This window comes from Sorex araneus, chromosome 3 (assembly GCF_027595985.1).
Source record: "Sorex araneus isolate mSorAra2 chromosome 3, mSorAra2.pri, whole genome shotgun sequence".
NCBI classification, from domain to species: Eukaryota; Metazoa; Chordata; class Mammalia; order Eulipotyphla; family Soricidae; genus Sorex; species Sorex araneus.
This window is the reverse complement of record NC_073304.1, coordinates 67,877,578-67,900,314: the sequence shown is the minus strand read 5'-3', so window position 1 is coordinate 67,900,314 and position 22,737 is coordinate 67,877,578. Positions and strand designations below refer to the sequence as shown.

Here is a 22,737-nt window from a genome sequence, read left to right as displayed (position 1 = left end):
GATCTCATATTTTCTCATGGAAATTCTCACTCTTTCTAATGCATAACATAGTTTCCTCTACACCACATGGATTAATTCTGGATCAATAGTCCCAGTTGTTCTCACTGTCTACTTTAATTTCTCACTTTATTACTATTGAACATATTTTCATTGGTTCCTTTTTTGCTTAGTTACTTGTTTGGTCTCCTAGGATACCATAATATTTTTGAAAGAATGGTATACAGTTTACTCATTCATCATTAGGAGCCCTGCAATAATTTAATAGCACTCCAGATTCTGTAACTGTGTGATGCAGAATTTAATAGTATTAATGAAAAACACAAAGTTTCTTGGCACCCAATGAATAATTTATACTTCTGTCAGTACTCTTTTTACTTTTATTTGCTACCAGGCTTTCCAGTCACCAAATGAAGTTAACTTGACTGGACCATTGGAATATGACTTCTATGATTAAGGTCAACAGCTTTTATTAATAAATAATCAAAATGTTTTATTAGGAAGGAAAATGCTATATCTGGTTTGTTAATTTCAAGAGCTTAAATCCAGCTGAGTGTTTATGAAACAGTAAAATTTTTAGAAATGACATCTAGAATTTAAAGGATTCAACACAGGCTTGTGTATGACTTTTTAAAGTGAAAGGGAAATAATTATGTGTACTTTTCATAAACTTTTTTTCTAGTTTTATTGACACTTGCTTAGATAAGGAGTATCAATTTGGGAAAACTTTTAAAGGTTTTTATCTTGGCTACTAGAAAGGAAGGATATGTATTTCTTGAAAATGAAAACTTATCTTAGAAGAAAACAAGAAAAATTGCAAAGGGCAGGGAAATTACAGAATCTACAATTTTGGGAGTTCATGATTTTCCACTATCTCAAGTAGATAACCTTAAAATTAGATGGCAATAAGAGGTGCTTTCTGTGACAAGTATTTCAGTTCTTATTAGATTTCCAAAAGTCATTTAGATATGACATGGCCCCATAATGTCTCAAAATGCTATAAAATCTCTTATTTTTAAAGTTTTATAGATGTTTTAAAACCATTCCTGATATAATGAGCTCTTTAAATGGTGGGTGATATCTACAGTGCCTCAGATTATCTTTTTTTTCTTTACATCTTTTTTTTAAGATAAAGATGTTCAGTAGTCATTGATAAAGAGCAAAGCTGATTATTAATCTGGCAGGGGAAGATAATCTTTGTAATTCAGAGGAATCATCCTGTTTCTCTAAGAAACCATTCTCATAGGATCTCAAATTACCCTCTTCACCCAGACCTCCTACAAGTTCTATCCTTCCTCAAAGTTAAATTTAGTTCCTACATTCTTTAAGAAACCTATTTCACCATTTTAGCCCTGGGAGATGACTCTCTAACTTCAATGCTTGCTCTATGACATTTGTTACCTGGCACACAGTAACTGGTAGATTATGTTTTGTGTTCACTTCATTTTGTTAATCAAAATATGAAGTGTTTAACATTATAATTACTTAATACAATGTTCAAAGCATAATAAAGAAATGCCCATCGATGCATGCTACTTCAATAAACTACTGGACTCTTTCACTATGTCAGAAAAGCTGCCACAGGCAGAATGTCTGTGTTCTCTCAAATGCCAATCCCACAAGCTATATCTCAGTGAAATGATTTAGGAGAATGGTCCTTTGGAGTTGATTAGTCATGAAGATAGAGCCCTCATGAATGGAATTAGCACCCTTACAAATAAAGAGACACTAGGGAGGTCTCTTGACCCTTGCTTACTCAGCAAATGACAGTTCTATATACCAGAAAATGAGCCTTCATTGAACATCAAACCTGCCTGTGCCTTTATTATGGAATTCCTGCCTCTAGAACATAAAAAATAAGTTTGTTTCACATACTCTATTCAGTAATAGGTGATATTTTATTGTAGCTACCCTACAGTTCTGATTTGTTAGAGGTTTGTTATAACAATCCTACCAGAGTAAAAGAGAAAGTAAGCCTTTAATTTCTACTGAATGAGTAAATGTTTTTTAAAACCATATGTACATTTTAAAATTCTATACATAAACACCAGATAACCAGGTTCAGAAACAGGCAACTTAACCTGCCATTTATCTATGTACTCTCCTTCAAATAGTAGTCACAAAAAGATTTCTGTTACACAAGCAGCATTCTCTCCCACCCTCTTGACCACTCATAATGCATACTTTCAGATTAAAAGTGTTGATAAATCTGAGTATAAAGAATAATTTGAACCCAGCCTTTAACCCATAATTTCTTAAATTTATTGGCCATATAATCTTACTATCACAGCTTTAAATTATTGTTATCTGAAATAGACTTTGGGAAATAAGTTGAAATGCACTTTTGAACAGTACTTAACCCACTTATCCTCGCCAGAAGTGGTGATATATGGGATACTGCCCAGTTGAAAATGTGGATTCATTTCCCAAAGAACCATGCCATCATTCTCTCTTGGAATGTATTATATATATATATATATATATATATATTATATTCTATGCATATATATGCATGTATGTATGCTTAAGCAATATTTGGATTTCAAAACTATAGTTTTTTTTTAATTTACTTGGCATTTGGTCCACACTCTGCCGTGCTCATGGTTTTCTCCTGCCTCTATGTTTAGGGAGTGCTCCTGGCTGACTCAAGGGACCATATGTGTTGTTGAAAAACAAACCTCGTTAGCAGCATTCAAGACAAGGTAAGGTAGCATGCAAGACAAGGTATGATAAGGTACTTTTTTCTAGTCCCTATAATTTTATAGTTAAATAGCTAAAAATCTGGAATATTTGTGTCAAAGAGATAGCTCAATAGACAAATAGCTCAAGTGCTATGCATGCAATAAGCCTGGGACTATACCCACCACTACATGGTCCCCAAAGCACCACCAGGAATGATCCTTAAGCACAGAGCCAGGAGTAACTCCTAAGAACCACAGAGTGTGGTCCAGAAACCAACAGAACAAAAAGAAAGAAAAATATATTTGGCACTCGGGGGCTGGAGTGATAGTGCAGTGGGAAAACTGTTTGCCTTGCACGTGGCCAACCCGGGTTCGATTCCCAGCATCCCATATCGTCCTCCAGGAGTAATTCCTGAGTGCAGAGCCAGGAGTAACCCCTGTGCATCACAGGGTGTGACCCAAAAAGTGAACAAACAAACATACAAATATATTTGGCACATTATCAGTCTCATAAAAGTACATATTAGATATATTCAATAATGATGGTATTAAACAAGAGATTTGGCCTGAGGACTAGTTGCCAAATGGTTTAAGTGTTAGTTGTCACAGTCAACTATTTTGTTTAATAATTTAAAATATTTTGGCACACAGAAAAATATATTAACATATGTTATTACTATCTAATATATAAGAAAAAGTTTAAGCATTCTTCCTATATAATGCTATTCAATAATCATATATTTTCCTGCTATCACATCATTGTCTCCTGTAAATTTAGAGATATTTATTTGTTACTTACTTTATATGCTGTAATGCTTTAGATAGGAGTTTACTGGTTGTGAAGGACCATATGTGAAACAGGAAATATAAAATCCTCCTGCTTGAGCTCAGCAGCCAACTTATAATTATGATGGAAGTCACTTCAAGAATAAAGTCAATATGCAGGATGGCGAGGAGAGAGAGAGAGAGAGACAGACAGACAGACAGACATACGGAGAGATAGAGACAGAGAGATGGAGAGAGAAGAGAGGGTGAGAGAGAGGGAGAAAGAGAGAGGGAGAAAAAGAGAGGAAGAGAGAGACAGAGAGGCAGAAAGAGGGAGAGGGAAGAGAGAGAGAGCGTGAGAGAGAGGGAGAAAAAGAGAGGAAGAGAGAGACAGAGACAGAAAGAGGGAGAGGGAAAGAGAGAGAGAGGGTGAGAGAGAGGGAGAAAGAGAGAGGGAGAAAAAGAGAGGAAAAGAGAGAGAGAGAGAGCCATCCCTGGAATCTGAGAGATAGTAGAAGGGTTAAGGTTAACATGCTTGACTTGCATTAAGCAATTCCTCATTTGGTCCCAGGCATCACTTACATTTCTCAACCAGTAGCTCTAAAGAGAGAGACTCAGAAGAAGAAAGCTCCAGTGGATATGCTCCCCTCCCCAAACAAAGATGTTTCTCTTTCTGGTTTCTATATTACATAGTTATGTATTTTCTCTAATACATAAGTTGTTTAAGTTATATTTTATATCAATTACAGATAAAGCATAATCATTATATGGAATCTTCTCCTAAGATTGGGTTCTGAAAAAAAATACAGAACCTGAAATACAGTATGAATTTAGTATAGTGATTACACCCTCACTACAGACAATAAGGGTGGCGATCACTGTAAACCTACTAAGTTAAATACTTGCTTCAAACATGGTCCCTGACTTCCTAAGGATTCTAACCAGAAACTAAGGCTTTATAGCTAGAATGCACACTAGCAAAAAATGCAGAATTGTAAAGTATGTTGCATATATCAACAGTATTCTATAAGAAAGCCGAGGGAACAGAATAATCAGCTAGAATTCTGAGAACTTAATGGAGATCTTCTACATGATCTGGACAATGACTAAAGTCAACTTGATATCAGAGGCATGCAGATACTGATAACAGAAAGCTGCTAGCATCTTAGTCCTGTATTGCTGTTTCCTACAATGCAGAGATTGTGGAAACATATAAGGAGCTCAGCACAGTGAGAACTGTGTCAAACCTGGTCCAGGAGAGAGGTAGAAATGATTCCACATTTTTCTTCCTTCTCCATGTGCGGCAGAGAACTCCTGGACAAACCACAACTAGCTACTTTTTTTTATATATATGTATATATACATATATATAAAATGCAAATATATATATGTATATATATATACACACACATATATATGACAAGATTGGAATATAAGTACTTTAATCGAAGTCATTTTGGATAATTGTTACCTAATGTGGACTGGAGCAATAGCACAGTGGGTAGGGCATTTGCCTTGCACGCGGCCAACCCGGGTTTGATTTCTCCGTCCCTCTTGGAGAGCCCAGCAAGCTACCACGAGTATCCCGCCTGCACAGCAGAGCCTGGCAAGCTACCGTGGCATATTCGATATGCCAAAAACAGTAACAACAAGTCTCACAATGGAGACGTTACTGGTGCTGCTCGAGCAAATCAGTGAACGGGACGACAGTGCTATGATGCTAATGCTGCTATGTGATAGTTTGTAGTTTTGTTTCCCCCTCAAATATAATGTTAGTTCTGATGTTGGGATAAAATTTAACAAGAATAGCATGCAGTTACCAAAGATAAATAGTTATGTTTCTAAGCTGTAAAATATGAAATAAACATGGGATAAAACTTTCTTTTTGATTTGGGCCAAACCCATAGTACCAGCGGTTCTGCATTCAGAAATCACACTTGGTGGGGTTTGATGGACCATATATGGATCGGATCACCTGGATCAGATGCATGTGAAGCAAGCACCTTACCCTCTGTAAAATCACTCCGGACCCAAACGTGAAATAAATCTTTAAAGCATTACATTTTCGGTCTTCAATCTATTATTTTCATGATATATAATAGTTCATGCATTTCATACTGCTCTCATTTAAATAAGATTAAATATGAAAATGCTATATAATCTCAATTAAATCCAAATCTTTAACATTCAACAATTTGGATTCAAGAAAATAGAAAATTATTTAATATTCTCCGAACCTATAGAACTACCATATCAGTGCAAACATAAAAACAATTCATAAATTTATGAATTTGAGATTCATAGGTGATTTTTTTGCCTTATCCAGTGGTGCTCAGGGATTTTTCCTGCTTCTGAGCTCAGAGATCACTCCTGGCAGTGCTATGGGGACCATGTGGGTGGCAGGAATTAAAACCCAGTGACCTACATGCTCTACCAGCTGCATTCTTGCTCTGACCCTCACCAACTTATTTATTTTTATTTTAAGATTTTGTTTGTTTGTTTTTCTTTGCTCTTCTTGGTTTTCAGGTTGGGTTTGTTGTTGTTATTGTTGTTGTTGTTTGTTTATTTTTGGTTTTGGGGACACATCCAGTAATGCTCAGGGGTTACTCCTGGCTCTTCCCTCAGGAACAGGAATTACTTCTGGCAAACTCAGGGAGCATATGGGATGCTGAGGATTTAACCTGGGTTGACTGCATGCAATACAAGGGCCTCCCTGCTGTATTATCACTCTAGCTACTCACAAGTGATTTCTTAAATATTCTAAACTTTGGCCCTTTATGAGATGCATGTGACATTGGAAAAGGCACTTAGTTTGGGGAGCCTCACTTTTCTTATCTGTAAAATAGAGATAACATCTGTATGCATTTGTTAGATAAATTATAAGCTTAATGAGATAATACCAATCAGTCACTTATAACAGTGCCTGACAGGTCTTAATAATTGGTATTGATGAGGATCATCTCCATCCCTGCTTTCCATGGGACTTCTTAGCACAAAAACTATGGAATCTCAATTAATTACCAGCTTGATCAGGAGAAATCATGGACTTTTAATATATTATACTAACATTTTGTTAAATAATTAAAATAGAATTTCTAAAATTTTAGTATAATATATTAAAAGCCCATTACAAAATTTCAACTAGAAACATACTGAGAAATCTAACTCAACAAAATTTGATATTTCCTCAACCTCTCTCAGGTCCTAAGACACTGCCCTTTCAAATTTATGTAAAATGTCATCAATAAAATGAAAATCTAGAATATTCAAAAATTATTTTTTATATTCTTTTGGAGTCAAGGAAAAAAATGAATAACTTGGTTTACCCTGTAGTTATCCTCCAGATTCAGTCATTTTAAAGGTAAAGTATACATAGTCACAGAACACTTGAAAGCACGGTGTGTAACTGATACATTAAATTGTGATCTGAACATTCTACTCAATGTTATAATTTTTTTTAATCGACTTAATCATGTTTTATGCATACTCCTTTTTTCTCTTTAGTATGGTTTCTTTCGTATTTAAGGTGTGGGGAAGGTTTGAGTGCCACACCTTGCAAGTTAAAAGCTTACTGCTGACTGATCAAGGGTCACCCCTAGCAATCCTCATGGGCCTCTTTAGTAGGGTTTCTACAGCCCTGTGATAAAGTTTTACATTGTTATCAACTGATCGCTTACATTAGATGATGTAAATATTAAAATATAAAATAAAATAAAATGAAATATTAATATTAAAATATTAAAATGTAAATACTAAAATATTCCATGAAAATTTTATTCATTCTTTATTCCCATTGCTAAATATTTTCAATGTACACCATTAGTGAATTCTAATATAGTTTTTAGAAAGACTAAATGAATGGCTTATTTTCTTGGACTGACGTGGAAAAAAAAAACAGGACTATATGTAAGAATGCCATATTCTGACTTAAAAGGTATCTGAAGTTTTTACTTATTATCAAAGACCTAAGAGGAAAGCCCTTTAAAGTTGCTGTATGAAAAGCTACAAGGACATGTTTTACAAAATGTATTTGTATGTGAGACCAGGAGTTAATATAAATCACATGTAATTCTAAAACTCATGAAAGGATTATCTCTCTGTACTATCTCCAGACTAGATAAAATCTTTTAAAATAAAATCCATCTATTTTGCAAGTTTCACTTTTTGTCTACAGCTTAGATTGTGATCTATCATTTAGAGAGAATTTGACACCTATATAAAAGCAAGTGTATAGAAAGAAATAGAAACTGAAGCCAAGGAAAAACATATGAATAGGTTGCATTTCAACTAGTTAAAATGACTTGGTTGGTAGCTGAGGAGACAGCATCAGACCAAAAAAAAAAAAAAAAGCCTTTTTAGGTCACTTTTATGAAATGACTTGCATGGAAAAAGCCATGAAAACATGTCAAAAATTAATCGTATGTTCTAAGATCATATTTTTAAATTCTTTTCTCCTCTGCTGTAAAATTGTTAAGATACTCAAACTTTAGTTTGAAATTAATTTCATGTTTGCTTTAAAGATAATAATATCCAAGCAGTCTGCTTACTATGTGAAAAATTTAATCACAAACCAGCCAGGCTTAGTATTACCTCAAGTAATAATTATCATGTACATTTCATCCATGGCATACCTATATGGCTTTCCACTTGAGAAATGTGCTGAGAAAAAGTGTGTGCTTGGCAATTGGCAAAGTGGTCCCCACTACTGAATGTTTTGAATGTTTTTCATTTCATCATAGAGGGAGGGAGATGTGAGTTTTGTTCATTTTCTTTAGCAAGTCATCTGCTCTGAGTCACAGTTTTCTCATCATTAAAATAAAAAGACTTGAAATAACCACTCTTCCATGTTCCTTTAATCGGCACCCATGACTCTATCTGCTAAATTCTCATAAAAAGAAAAAAAGGCAGTCTACAGAGATGAGCAATTCAGTTCCTGAAGTAAAATTTTATTGTTGTTCTTTATCAAATAAAATATAATCTATGAATTTATTTTTAGAAGTAGTCCAAGATCAACTCACCAATTTTAAATTTGTTATGAGGAATTTGTCATTTTATTCTATTATATTTACTATTGATACTTATAAAAATAAATTCATAGATTTTTTTGTACTTTAAACTTATGTATCTTGAGGTAAAATCTTCCTTAACTCTGAGCAACATATGCACTTTTATAATTTACCAGATGACAAGGCCATTTCTTCCTCCACAATTCTTTCAAGCACCTGATGTGCATTTTCAGTGATATAAGTGTTAACTTGGTGTTCTAGGTATCAGATGGTGTTATTGTGTCTTTGGGGTAGCTTGATGGTAACACTGTAGTCCCATTGTTTATTGATTTGCTCAAGCGGGCACCAGTAATGTCTCCATTGTAAGACTTGTTGTTACTGTTTTTGGCATATTGAATATACCACGGTAGCTTGCCAGGCTCTGCCGAGTGGGTGAGATACTCTCAGTAGCTTGCCAGGCTCTCCAAGGAGGACGGAGGAATTGAAACCCGATCAGCTGCGTGGAAGGCAAATGCCCTACCCGCTGTGCTATCACTCCAGCTTAATGGTTAAAAAAAAAAAAATTAGAATGACCAAAAGTCAGGCATGGTTCCAACAAAGACATTAGTATCTGGAATTTGGTTAACATTCAACACTAGAAGATCTTTATTAATTTATAAGCATTTTTATTCAGATTCTAAAAGGGTTTTATAGTACATCTTTTGATGGATTCCTCATATATAAACAGCATTTGCTTTTGGATTTGGGTTATACCTGGTGTTGCTCAGGATTTAATCCTGCTCAGTCTGCAGTTTTTCCTTCTGGCGGGGCTCAAAGGATCACATGCAATGCTGGAAATTGGATCTGGGTTAGACATATGCAAGCAAGACAAGCAACTTACCTGCTTTATTATGTTTCTGGCTCTGGTGAACATCTTTTTTTTTTTTATGTTGGTGACTGGCCTCAGAGGTCAGCACCAGCACCCATGGGAGATGCAACTACAGTAGTGTTCTGGGGATAGTGCTCCCCGCCCCCAGGCTCTGCTCTCCTGGAAGGACAGGACCTGGTGTGCCCCTGCTATTTGGAGGGCTCGGGGGGTGGGTGGGAGCCACGCAGCCCCATCTCATCCAGCCTTTTCCAGTACTTGAAGTTGTTGTCAAGGTGCTGCAGCAGGTTGGGGAGCCCCACGAAGGCATCCCAGGCGTCGAACATGTCGGTGATGAAGTAGTCAATGAAGGAGATCTGGGAGCGGGGCACGCTGCAGGTCTGCCGGTCGAACACGGGCATCACCACCGGCAGGTCCTGCTGCTTCTCCTCGTCCGTCTGAGCGAAGTACTCCTCAGAGATGCGGGCGGCCCACTCCACGCACTGCTCCAGGGGCCGGCAGGGGTTGGATACGTCGGCACACTTGATGATCATGCGTTTCACCAGCGCCCGGCTCTCGGGCGCCCTGAGCATGGTCTGCACCGCGTCCGGGTCTGCCTCCGCCCCCTGCAACGCCGGGATGGGCTTCAGAGCCACCCTTGCGGCCGCAGATCCACGCTGGCCTGGGCCAGCACCGTGGCTGGACCCATACTAGGGCCAAGCCTGGCCTCTCTGGTGAACATCTTAAATGAAGGTTTTCTATCAGTTTGCAAGCTAAATTTGTAACCAGACTGATAACTATTTTCATATAATTTCTCACCACACTAAAGAATAATAAAAAAAATCAAGGCTGTGTATGCTTCAAAAATGCAAACTTAGGAACAAAGGTGCTATTGATGCAATAATATATCAATACATAAAAAATATGTTATAAATTAAAAAAGGGAAAATGAAAGGAAGGCAGGAAAGAAAATATAGGGAGGATGAAAGGAAGAGAAAAGTGAGGGAGGGGGAAGAAAGGAAAAGATCATGTATAAAGCATACACTAAAAATTGAATAAGTACAGATATTTTCTCTATACTAGTTTAATTAAAATGTATGAAATTGCTGATATTATTTTTACCAAAAGAATATTTTTTAACATGTTCAACCTGGTATATTTAAAGCTCATTTCAAAAATTATATCTTACTAATAATGAGAGAATAACATGACAGGACATTCCTTTCTAGAATAGAGAATACTGATAAAACAGCCTTTTCTAGATGGCCTAACCCATTAGATTCAGTCTGCCCAACCATAGAACCTTTTCTCTAGTTGGAACTAGGAGCCTACGTGTATCTATCTATTGCTTATAAGATATATATCCAGTGTTGCTTTCCCCCACTGAGTTTGGTTAAATATGATTTCTAAGTAGTTCTTCAGACCAATAGGGGAAAATAGCTGATCAGGTCAGTGGAACTAAAAAATGCTTTTAATGAATAAATGCATTTTTTAATGTTTTATAATTAGTTATAGAAATGCCTAAATTAAAAGTTAAGATATGTAATTAATGCATGCAACTCTATACCTGATTATAAAGTTACCTGTAAAATATGTTATATAATATATGTAAAATATATTTATAATTAATTATATATTTGCCTATGTAATTTTTATATGTGTACAATGAACTTGAACACATATGTATTTGTCTTTTCACCTCAAATTATGTGTCATATACAAATAAATGTAAACATTTAAACAATTATGCACAGAAAGCAATTCAATATATTTTAATTAAAATTAAGTTTAGAAAAAAGGATTTTTTTAAGTTCAGAAAAGGAAATTCAATAAAAATTGCAGAAATATAAGCCACATATTTCAGTTATAAAATGCTTAAAAAGATGACTAATCCATACAAGGATGAAGGATGAAAGTTGAGGATGAAAGTTCTTATTCTCATTGGCATTTTCTTCTCTCCTTAAGAAATTTTGTGATAACTTTCAGGCTCAAAGCAAAGTCTTCTTCAACCAACTGTGGTATAACATATGTGTAGTGACTGGTTGGAGGTTGTCACTTTCTGCACAATGAAGGCAGCTTCACCACTCAAAGACAGTTTCAGTATTTCTTTTCTTTCTTTTTTTTTTTTTGGCAATCTTAGGATTCTATTTTATTTTGTATTTTTTTCCCCAAGATCTTTTTGTTGAATCACTGTGAGATAGATCCTTACAAAGCTGTTCGATTAGGTTTCAGTCATTCAATGTTCCAACACCTGTCCCTCCACCAGAGTAAATTTCCCAGCACCAATGTCCCTAGTCTCCCACTTATCACCACCCATCCTCAGCCTGCCTTTATAGCAGGCACCTCTCTCTCTCTCTCTCTCTCTCTCTCTCTCTCTCTCTCTCTCTCTCTCTCTCTCTCTCTCTCTCTCTCTCTCTCTCTCTCTCCTTTAGGGCATTGTTGTTTGCAATACAGATACTGGGGGCTTGTCATGTATATATCCCTTTACTTACTTTTAACACTCAGTTCTTGACCACCATGATAATCTCCAGCTAGTATTGTCATACTGGTCCTTTCTCTGTCTTAACTAACCTCCACCCCACACACATACTTGTGGTGGATTTCAACCATTGACCAGTCCTTCTAGCCTTTGTTTTCCCTGTCCTTAGATATTAGTCTTCTACTCTATAATTTTTATATCACTGTATCACTGCCACTGTCATCCCATTGCTAATCGATTTGCTCGAGCGGGCACCAGTAACATCTCCATTGTAAAACTTGTTACTGTTTTTGGCATATCAAATATGTTATGGGTAGCTTGCCAGGCTCTGCTGTGCAGGCGAGATATTCTTGGTATCTTGCTGGGCTCTCTGAGAGGGGCAGAGGAATCAAACTCGGGTCAGCTGCGTGCAAGGCAAACGCCTGACCTGCTATAATTTTTACCTACCACAAACAAATGCTGTCATTCTATTTCTGTCCTTCTCCATCTGACTCATTTCACTCAGCATGATACTTTTCATGTCCATCCATTTATAAGCAAATTTTATGACTTTAATTTTTTGAACAGCTATATAATATTCCATTGTGTTGATGTACCATAGTTTGAGTATTTCTTAGATATTTCAGTTCTTCTGAAGTAGCATCATTTCCACTTCAAACAAACCAGCCACTGTAGTATGAAAACCAATGAAGAATTCATAGATTATTATGTATATCTATTCACATATCTAGTTTGACAACCCTTTATAGGTATTGATGGAGATATATTATGATTTTATATCTTTGAATGACAACTTATTTCCTTAACCCATACAAATTTTAGTCCCTTTTTCTTAGTTCCCATAAAATTGATCAAAAACCATTTTTGGAAAAATGTTTTCTATCAGGCCAATGCTAGTTTAAAAGATTAAAAAGAAATCTAATGAATGGTGCTCAAGTTTTCACAAAACTTCAGCAATTCTGAGACACTGAATACAAGCTAACACACATTTCTAGGGTAGTATACTGATGGAAATATGAGCAAAGACCATCGAGGCATTCAAGAAGACATGATGATTTTCCTGATGAATCTGGCAAGTCTCCAGAAATTTTATATATACATAAGGTATATGTTAGAGTAAACATTAATTTTCTTAACAATTATAATTAAATTACAATTCTTTGAACTATTCCCACAAATTATGCTACTTAAAAATACACTAATCTTGGTTTAATGGCAAGTTCCTAATGAAGTTAAAGTGAAGGTAGAATATCAGTGCCAGCTATAAAATATTATGCAAAGGAATATTACAAAATATGTGTCAATAGGCTCTTTTTCCTCTAAAGTTTTTGAAAATGCTTGTCTCTAATTCTGTAGAATGCTAGTAGCATTCCATTTGTAGCTGTGACAGAGTAGCCGAATTCCAAAAGGACTATTTTGTTCCATTTATTATAGTAAAAAAGAAATCCTTGCTGAATACAAAACATTGCTGTTTTGATTATGTGAACTGATTGTGTGTAATTTTGCCGCTTCTTTTTATGTCATCATGTCCATTGAATTCCTTTTAAAGGAAAATCATTTTCTAGACTAAAATGTTATCATAAGAGCAGCTCTACTTTTGCTGACATGATTTTGATTAGGAAATTTAGATCTTCACTATATGAATACATTAGAAGAGGATTACTCTGATCGAGACTCCACAAGAGAGCTAAAATATACCACAAATAAATAATCAAGCATCTTGTATGAATTTAAAAATAAATCATGTATCATAAAGTAAAAATGACCAGTTTAGGCTCAGAAGGAACACAGATAGCATAGCTAATTTGTAGCAGAGTGAATCCAGTTATATGGGTTTATAATTAGATGGCAGAAACAGTAAGGTGACAGGACTGAGAACAGGTAAATCATCCAGGAATAGCAAAGCACCAAGCGCAGAGCCAGCTGGTGCAGTACTGCCTCGGTGTCAGAGATCTGTGCTGCATCCTGAATGGGGACTGTTCAGACAGTCTGTCGCACAGCTGTTCTTACTCAGAAACAAACAGCCAGGTCTGGTGGTGGTATCACTCTGCAGGTACTATCATGACAGTAAAGTTTCTAGGAAGGACTGTGTGTCTTAAGAAGGGGGGTGGAATATCAAACTTTACTGGAAAGAAAAAAGATGCAGAAAATACCACCTTTCTCCTCCTGACTTAATCTTTTGCATTTTGAATATCAATGGAATTATTTCATCAGAGCTATGTTTATATGATCAGATTTAGTGTCCAAGAATATGGACCTGTGAGAATCAACTAAAAGTATGTGTCGCTGTTTTTAATGTTGGATGTGATTACAAATAAATCCTGGGTTTGTTTCCTAATTGACATCTTCTCAATAGAGATAAACTGCATTAAAAATCTTTGGGAAGTTTCTTATATATTCACTTTTCTTTCTTTTTCATTTTTTGCTGTTTTTATTAAAAAGTGTTAAAGAGGGGCTGGAGTCATAGCACAGCAGGTAGGGTGTTTGCCTTGCACGCGGCCGACCCGGGTTCGAATCCCAGCATCCCATAAGGTTTCTGAGCACCGCCAGGAGTAATTCCTGAGTGCAGAGCCAGGAGTAACCCTGTGCATCGCCGGGTGTGACCCAAAAAGCAAAAAAAAAAAAAAGTGTTAAAGATATTGTATTTAGATCCTGTTCCCTCCCAGTAACACTGTAGCACTTGTTGTCCCATTGTTCATTGATTTACTCAAGCGGGCACCAGTAACGTCCCTGGTGCCCGAGAGGGACACAGGAATTGTACCAGGGTTGGCCGCATGCAAGGCAAATGCTCTACCCGCTGTGCTATCGCTCCAGTCCTCCTATTCCCAGTAATACTCTAAATTTGTTTAATCAATTTAAAATGTGAATCACATGTTTAAGGAATTTATTTAAGAGAAACAGAAAATGTCAGTATTATAATAAGTGAAAAAGTGCTTTTATTAAAAGGAAATGACTTTGTGAATCGAAATTCAAAGGGAGTAGTTGGAGGGCTACTTCAGAGCTTCTGAATAAATTGTGAACCCTTCAAATTTCTGTGTTGAAGATTTCCCCCCACTGGTAACTACGTTTGTAGGTATGGTCTGTAGAATGCACTTAAGGTTAAAGGAAATCATGAGAATGGAGCTCTAATCCAATAGGATTGGGGGCCTTATGGAAGAGGGAGAGAAGCTGCTATCCCTCCTTGCTCAAGGTACACAAAGAGATCAAGTGGGTATCCCAAGGTCTGGCCACTGTAAATCAGAAGAGGAAGACCACCACCATCCATGGTGAAATTTTCAGAATCTTGACCATGAAACGAAGCTTTCTATTTTTCAAGTCACCATAGGGTGACTTTGATATTTTGATATTTTGTTATGACAACCCAAACTGACTCATTCATCCTGAAAGAGGTGGAGAGTTTATTGAGAAGCTCCTGATGAGTTCCAAGTCAACAGCTGGACCAGGTAGGAGTGAGAAATGCTTCCCAGAGGTTGGGCAAGCATGGGGCGCTAACAATCCAGCAGGGCAAGGATGCCAGACTCTTGAAATGGCCCTTCCTATAGATAGTTCTGCAGATAGTTCAGTTTTGTCTTTCATTCTGTTGTTTGTTTGTGTGGGGAAGGAATTTGTCTAGCATTGTTTTGTTTATATTGTTTGTAGAAACAGAAGCATTTCTGTTTGGTCATTATTGGCATATCAATTTATAACCATTTGTTGAATAAATGCTATTTTGAAATAGAAAAGACTGAACACATTACAGCTTAAACACCTCTGAAAAAATAACTTACCTTTTACTGAGCATTTTCTATTAGTAACTGATGAGACAGTGAAACTTATGTTAATAACAGCCACACCCTAATGGGAAACAAAAGACAATTACTTTATCAAGGCATCTTTCAATTTCTAACATTTATTGAGTGCTTAGCATATACCAGTCTATATATATTATACATACAAATTCAATTACTTCACAACAATTTCATGCAAAGTCAGTACAATGACGATGATGATTTTAGAAGAGGACTCTGAAACAGAGACAAGTGCGCTATCACACCTAAAGCCCTTAATCAGAAAAGCAGTACAGTCAATATTTGAAAACAGTTTATATATAACATGGATTTCCAAACACCAGTTCAGACTCTCAAGATGGTAGGATGAAGAGGTGGAATGTCACCCCAAGAAATAGCACTTTTTCTGCATAATAAAGAGTCACTGAAGGCTATTAAGGAATGAATACTGAAGTTTACGTTTTAGGAAGATAACTTGAAGGATAAATGGGAGTAGAGCAAAGTAGCTTTAATCAAGGATAATAAAAAGGAAACAGTAGATCCTAGACAGAGAGAAAGTGAGTGTGAATCAGGGCAGTGACAAAGGGAATGCAGGAATCTTGTCAGAAATTGGATTCCCAGGCTGTCCCGAATTCCTCCCCAAGCAGGCAGCCTCTGGATTTTCTCTTATTCCTAATCCATCACAACCAGGGCTTTGATTGCTATGCCAGTTTTCCCTAATGAGATAGGCGTTTTTAGGAGTGATTTCTCCAATCCTCTGCTAAATTTAGATTTTTTATGATTTTTTTTTTTAAGATGGCTTAGTTGTCTTAATATGTGAAGACATATTAAGGGGGAAATTTCAGTCTCAGTTTTCATGACTAGTTCATATAAGAAGTGAGTCAAAGGTCAAATAACCTGAATTAAACAGGTTAAAAAAAGGAATTTAAAACTGATTTACATTCAGTGACGGAGCTTGTAAAAAACTAAGGCACACCGAGGGGTGTGTGCACTCTCGGACTCTTCGGGCGGCTCTGTCTCACCGCCCACGTTCGGTGCTCTGGAACCGCTGTGTGTGCTGTCAGTCAAGGGCAGGCGATGAAAGGAAGAAGGCCAAACTGCTTGCTCGAACAGTTTATTTCATTCTCTGCTTCTCTCCCGGCTTTGGATCTCTCTCTGGATCTGTGGATCTGGCCCCCCAACCCACTATTACAGCCTAGTTAAATCTCCCCAGCATGAGGAAATTGGGGTGTACACATATGTGTGTTCACCATCAATAGGGTTGAGGCTCCTTTCCCTCAGGGGATGCTTCTCCTATGACTTAATTCTCTTTCAGCAGGAGGATCCACCCAAGGGTGGAGTCCCATGAGTGTGTTTCTCCTCTCCTCAGCCAGCAAACATATAAGAATTCATAATATTAATCATTTTGTATGGACACAATAAGAGATGCATTAAAGCTTATAGAATTGCTCTCCTGGGGCCATCTCGATCTCAGACTGCAGTCCTCAGGCCAGATCAGTCTTTCCTATCCCTAGCAGGGTCCTAGTCTCATCATTACTTTTGGATCATGACAGCATTTGTCTATGATCAAGCTCTTAACTTATAGTTAAGAATTAGGCACTTTGGCCAGGCCCATCTCGATGCCAGGGTAGCACATAACTCACTGCTTGCCCTGGATCTGTCCCATCCCTCGTTGGGACCCTGCTTTTGGGGTGCTAGGAACTGAGGGCAACTGAGGCTTAAGTGGAGAAAGCAGATGCCCGAGAGGGAATAATATTTGAAGCCAATTAAGTCCCGTTACAAAAACATAATATTGTTTTCTTGTGTCTATACAAAAAAGACATAGCTTTAAAGTAAATTACTCAAAAGACATAAAGAGGGGAGAAAGGCAATGTTATAATATTCAGTGTCCTAGGAAGGTCTGACTTTACAAATTAGCAGAGTCAGATTAAGGGAAAGCAGATTAACTGTTTTGGGGAAGAGAGCATAGAAGTGATTACAAGCTAAACAAAGGGATGGGAGTGATTCGGGAACACCTTAATGGGTGAGACTGGGGTAAGCCTAAACTCCGGGAAAAACCAGGACAAGCTCCTCGTGGCAAGGGGGGAAGAGGACAAAGTAATGTCATCCTACAGGAGCTTTACATGTATAAAAGAAATAAAAAAATAGTTAGAAGCTTAAATAGGCAGAACTTAACAGATTCCTCACATTAGACCATGTAAATAGCCATAATTATAAAAGTGTATTCATCAACTTTCAGTCTGCAAAAAAGACAATTTTAAAAATTAATTCTACATATGGAGAAATTCCCAAATATATATTAATTCATTTTACCTATTTTAAATGTTTTAAATATGAGATTTATTTTGTAATTTTTATGTGTTGTAATAGGTAATAGCAAAATGAGCATGTATCCATTAATCAGCTCCCAAAATTAAAATACATTTATTAGAAATTATGTGTCCATTATTCATCCACACATCTGATCACACACTACACTGACTGCACTCCATGACTGAGAGAAGATTTTTGCATCTGTAAACAACTGTGATACAACTCTCAACCATTAATTTGCATAAAAAATAGTTAATGGTAAAGAATGACTTTTAATGAAACAGAAAAATTGGAGGTTCTGGAGAGATTCAAGATCTCAAGATCATTATTTGATAGCAATGTACCAGATTGCCCATCACTGGTCTATGACAAATTTTAGGGGGGGGAAATAACTTGCTGCTTGACTAAAATATCTGTAAGGTGGCAAGAATGCAAGATAGCATTAGTAGAGTTCTCAGCACCTGTACCTTGAAAACCACAAAAATATTAAGAACTATCAAATTGTATATCCTGGGAAGAAGTTTTATGATATTGTGGCAAAAGTCAGATCTCCAGTGATACTAAGTTAAACTGTGACTTTCCAATAATTCCAGATGAATCCTGTCAGAAGGTTTTTCAGATAAAGCACTAGAACAAGAAAAGAGGGAAATATTGATTCCTCATTGCTTAAGAAATACACTAAGTGGGGCTGGAGCAATAGCACAGTGGGTAGGGTGTTTGCTTTGCACATGGCCAACCTGGGTTCGATTTCCAGCATTCCATATGGTCCCCTGAGCACCACCAGGAGTAATTCGAGTGCAGAGCCATGAGAAACCCCCGTGTATTGCCATGTGTGACCCAAAAAGAAAAAAAAAAGGAAAGAAATACACTTAGCTTTCTAGAGGTACTGGCTGGGATTTTGAGCCCTCCTGTATCTCCATATAAGAGGATTCTTCCCCTGTGAATGCAGTTAGAATTCCTGATTTAATTCTCTTGAATTGAAAATATTTTAAATGGCTAGAGAAATAGCACAGGAGTTCAGCCACCTGCACATGAGAAATTCCAGTACTATCTTGGCACATGGTCCACCAAGCACTTCCAAGAGTAATTCCTGTGCACAGAGCCAAGAGTAAGCCCTGAGTAGCACCAGGTGTGGCCCTTGAGCCATAGTATATATACATTTTTTTAAATTTAATATATTTTTCCTAGATAATCCATGATAAAGATGGTTCACAGGATTTATGGTAAACTGATTGTAATATAGAGTAGGGATACTTAAACTTTTCCCATTCACAACCACTTTTAGCCTGAAAAAATATATATATGCTACCTTAGATATATAAGTAAACAATCAAATATTTAATCATAAATCATAAAATTGTATCTTAAAACAAAGTTTTAAAACTCACACAACCCCATGGGTTAATTTTTTTTGTTTTCTTTTTGGAGTTGTGGGGTATCTCCCAGCAGTGCTCAGGGGCTATACCTAGTTCTGTGCTCAGGAGTGCTTCATGATGATGTTCATGGGACCATATGTGGTGTCAGGATTAGAATCTGGATGTTGGCCACTGTAGTCAGATGCAAGACAATTGCCCTACCTCTTATACAATCTCCCCGTTTCTATTCATATGTTTAGAGAAACTCGTATCTAAAGCATCTTTGGACTATTTGTAGTTCATCTTAAGTGGGTAGTGTCCTAAAATCCTGAATAGATAAGTCCTCAAGGACCTAAGTGTTAATTTTTCCCCATATTGATTTATAAAGACAAGTAGTAAGATGTCTCCTTGGACCCTGAGCCACCCCACCTCTCCGAGCACCATCCCATCTACCTCCGAGCCACGCTCCAGCGCCGCTCCTGGTTTTCTCCATTTCCCAGGATTCTGCCCCTAACACACACACACCTGGTACCCTACCCGCATCTTGGTAGTGAACGCGGTCTCCTCAGAAGTGGGCGTGACCTATTTTGGAGTTATTTTCCCCTTTCCTGCACTCAGAAATCACATCTTCATTTCCATCACCTAATTCTATGGAGATTATCCGGCCATCTCAAACACATTAGGACAATAGTCTAGTAGCGTATTCCAATTGCACCATAATACTGGCATCACTAGAAGCTCTACAAGTCCAAAAAACCACATCCTCTGAAGCTTTACTAGAGAACCTAAGCCACTGAGGAACACCTGAGAGGAAGGGGGCAATACTAATAGTGAACTGGAAGGTTCCACCAACCACACTTCTACAAAAACATAAAGAAACAACAAAAATCCCCACCACAAGGAGAAGATGATGAAAAAGGTCCAGGCACTTCAACAAGCATTACCCACAAATATGATCTCTCTGATAAAGAATTCAAAGATGAAATATTGAAGATGTTCAATGAACACAAAGAAATGGAACGACAGCGAGAAAATACAGGAAGAAATGAGAGCAGAAATAAAAAAGCTACAAAATGAAGTGTCATGAATTAAGAATTCTGTAGATCAAATTAAAAACTCAGTGGGTGCCCTCAATAGAAGAATGGCCACAGCTGAAGACAGAGTCAGTAAGCATGAACACGAGCTGCAGGAAGCTTTCAGGCAACAACAAGCAATGGGAAAAGACCTCAAAATAGCTCTTAAGTGAATCAGAGACCTAGGGGATGATTTCAAGAGGAACAACATTAGAATCATCGGAGTACCAGAAGAACAGGGAGACAACCCCAGTGAAAGAGCCACAATTAAAAATATCATTGCTGAAAAGTTCCCAGAGCTGGAAAATGCAGGGATCCCAATCCAAGGAGCCGAAGAATGCCAGCTAAAAGAGACCCTAGTAAAAAGATTCCAAGACATATCATAGTCAGAATGATGAATGCCACAGATAGAGACACAATACTGCAAGCAGCAAGGTCAAAGAAGGAAATCACATACAAAAGAGCACCCCTTGGATTTACAGCAGGTCTATCAGAGGAAACACTACAAGCCTGAAGACAATGGTAGGATATAGTGAAAAACCTCAATGAAATGAACGACTCACCAAGAATAATTTATCCGACTAAACTCTCACTCAAACTTGAAGGAACAATACACGATTTCATGGATAATCAACTGCTCAGGAACTTCATAGACTCAAAACCAAACTTAAAAGAACTAAAGGGGCTACTGTAAGACAAGAAAAAAACCCTACAAGCACCCCTACAGAAAGATGGCACAAAACCCATGACAATAATCTCCCTCAATGTCAATGGCCTAAGTGCACTAATTAAGAGATACAGAATGGCAAAATGGATTAGGAAACTAAACCCTCATTCTGCTGCCTACAAGAACTACATCTGAACAGTCAGAGCAAACACAGACTCAAAGTCAGAAGATGAAAAACAATCCAACAAGCTAACAACTCCCTCAAAAATGCTGGGGTGGCCATACTAGAATCTGACAACATAGATTTCAGTTTGAAAAGATTAGAAGGGACAGCGAAGGCCAATTTTTACTAGTCAAGGGATATGTACAGCGGGAAGAAATCACACTCCTAAACCTGTACATACCTAATGAGGGACCAGCTAAATACTTAAAACAACTGCTAACAGATTTTAACAAGGACAGTGCTAACAACACAATAGTAGTTTGAGACTTCAACACTGCCCTATAACCTCTAGATAGATTTACAAGATTAAAACTCAGCAAGGAAACACTGGCTTTAAAGGAAAAGATAGAAGAGAGCTTTGCATCCCAAAAAGAAAGAATACACATTTTTCTTTCAGTGCACCCAGAACATTTTCTAAAATAGACCATGTGCTGGGTCACAAAATATATCTCAATAGAATCAGAAAGATAGAAATTGTATCAACTACTTTTGCAAACCACAATACACTGAAGATAGAAGTCAACCGCGCACGAACTGCTGGTGGGAATGCCGAATGGCTCAGCCCTTTTGGAAAATAGTATGGACGCTTCTCAAAAAAATTAGAAATCGAGCACCCACTTGACCCAGCAATACCACTTCTGGGAATATATCCTGGAGATGCAAAAAAGTATAGTAGAAATTACATCTGCACTTACATGTTCATTGCAGCACTATTTACAATAGACAGAATCTGGAAAAAACCTGAGTGCCTGAGAACAGATGACTAGTTAAAGAAACTTTGGTATATAGGTGGAGCAACATGGAAAGCATCATGTTAAGTGAAAGGAGTCAGAAAGAGAGGGATGGGTATTTGATCATTGTATGACTTAAATGCAAGCACGAAAGTTTGTAAGTCATAACAGTATCCCTACAGTGATTCACTAGTAAAAAAAATTTTTTTTTAAAGACAAGTAGTGGGGCTGGGGCACAACAGGTAGGGCGTTTGCCTTGCATGCGGCCAACCAGGGTTCAAATCCCAGCATCCCATATGGTCCCCCGAGCACCGCCAGGAGTAATTCCTGACTGCATGAACCAGGAGTAACCCCTGTGCATCGCTGGGTGTGACCCAAAAATCAAAAAAAAAAATACAAGTAGAAATCCTGTTATCTCTAAATTCTTGAAGAAAACATAAAGAAAATTCCAGTTCAACTTTTGTAATTGCATATGTTTTCAGCAACAAACAGAAATTATCAAACATAGATAATTAGAGATAATTATCTTCAACTTGCTTTCGTTGTTCTCAGGAATGAACATTTTTGAACCAGGAAGAAGGGGCCTTTTTTTAAAAAAAACTTGTCTTTTACCTACTCTAATCTTTGTTATAACTATCTTAGTGTCTGTTTGTTCTCATGGCTGGGGAGTGGAAAGTGTGAAGTGATGAGAAGAGCTTTCACATTCCATTAGCAACTTTTTGCTGTCTATGGATATCTTGAAACTGCTTCAGATACCAATATTGTTCAACCTAGAGCATCACTTATACAGTAAAAAGAGATAACCAAAAAGTAGAAGACATTTGAGGAAAACTACC

The 22,737-nt window shown here is 37.2% G+C and overlaps 1 long non-coding RNA gene across 1 annotated transcript in view; it reads left to right on the top strand.

Moving 5' to 3' along the window:
• LOC129403610 (uncharacterized) overlaps window positions 1–22,737 on the top strand; it is a 66,413-nt gene that overhangs the window by 15,797 nt on the left and 27,879 nt on the right. Inside the window, exon 2 of the long non-coding RNA XR_008629331.1 lies at window positions 2,625–2,699. This is a non-coding gene — a long non-coding RNA (uncharacterized LOC129403610). The remainder of the gene's footprint in view (window positions 1–2,624; window positions 2,700–22,737) is intronic.